This window comes from Saccopteryx bilineata, chromosome 4 (genome assembly GCF_036850765.1).
Source record: "Saccopteryx bilineata isolate mSacBil1 chromosome 4, mSacBil1_pri_phased_curated, whole genome shotgun sequence".
NCBI classification, from domain to species: domain Eukaryota; kingdom Metazoa; phylum Chordata; class Mammalia; order Chiroptera; family Emballonuridae; genus Saccopteryx; species Saccopteryx bilineata.
This window is the reverse complement of record NC_089493.1, coordinates 224,026,808-224,028,232: the sequence shown is the minus strand read 5'-3', so window position 1 is coordinate 224,028,232 and position 1,425 is coordinate 224,026,808. Positions and strand designations below refer to the sequence as shown.

The 1,425-nt window shown below is 51.2% G+C and overlaps 1 pseudogene; it reads right to left on the bottom strand.

The window, feature by feature from the left end:
* Nucleotides 1–462: 462 nt before the first annotated feature.
* On the bottom strand, nucleotides 463–768 carry LOC136336275 (transcription elongation factor 1 homolog; annotated as a pseudogene).
* Between the last annotated feature and the right edge of the window lie 657 nt (nucleotides 769–1,425).

The window sequence follows — 1,425 nt, the reverse complement described above, 5'->3', positions numbered from 1 at the left end:
CCAGGGCCCAGGTGAGGGGTCTATGGTTTTAAATCCCAGGCCACAGTCCTTGGAAGGCAGAGGAGGGCTGGCAGCCCAGTTCAAAGGGGCAAGTTGCTGGGGAGGTGGCTGAGGAGGCTGGAGAGTTGTGAGGTAATCTCTGGTGCCTGCCCTCACCCAGGATGTCAGGACACTGGCCCCTGGAGAAGCCAGGACCCCAGAGCCAGGGGGGTCAGGGATGGAAGGAGGGAGCAAGTCAAAGGCTTTTGGGACCAAACTTCAGGCCCCAGGGCCCAGGACCGCTCAACCTCACCCCCTGCCCATGAGCACACTGCCATGGCCACACTTGCAGCTACAAATTCACACCCACATCCTCTACACCCACACCCACACGGCTGCAAGGGCCCTGGACTCACACCCTGGACCTCAGGAATGTCTCTGGATTGGTACCCAGGGGGCCAAGGGGGTGGGTCTTCTGCACTGCTACTGATTAGCCGCCTAACAGGCGTCTATCCAATCGCTATACACGCCCACTGGTTCTGACAGATATGTGATGGGCGTCTGGAATTCCTCTAGGCACAGAGTACAAGAGATGACTCCGCTGTTAGGGCACGGTCCATTTTCACCTCACAAGATTTCTCATGGTTGCAGAAGGGGAATGTGAACTGGGTCTCTAGGGTGCCTGTCATCTTCTTCTTTGGAGGTGGCTTCCGTTTTTACTTTCTGCGCCCCATGTTGTCAGGAGGGCAGACCTGCAGTCGCCCTGCCTCGTTGCAACAACCTCGTTCACCCGGGAGACAGTGACTTCTAGACAGAATTTAAACTATAAAATGAAAGGGCATGAGGCATTAGTATGTGAGCTTGTACCACTGCTTATTAGGCTAGATGTTGAGAATTGTCCAGCAATTTTCAACTTTCTTCATCTCATGGCACACATAAACTAGTTACTAAAATTCTGTGGCACACCAAAATAATATATGTATTTAGCTGATCTGACAAAAAATATAGATATAATTTTTATTCATAAACACCAGATGGCTATTTTTGCATTGGCTATTGACATTTTTTAATTTGACAATCTAAAGGAAAAGAGGTCAGTGCCCCTAAGGAGTCAGGTATTGCATATTTTAAAAGTTCTTGAGCAGTGACGTCACGGAAATGGCGCCGTGAGCAGCGCGTCCGACAGCTCTCCCCTAAATCACAACAAATTTATCAACTAGAAACAGAAAAATTTATCCTCGGAGCATTCCGGAGTTCCACACAAACTGATAGCGAAAGGACTGTTATCACGTGAATCTGAGAGATGAGGGTGTGGATGAAGCTACCACAGGGACGTTCTTTCAAACCGCAAGGAAGTGCGCCTGTGGTGAGTCAGCCCATATACTTGGGAACCACGAGCCTCCGCGAGCGGCCGACGCGAGCCGCCACTGCGAGCCGCCGCGAGCC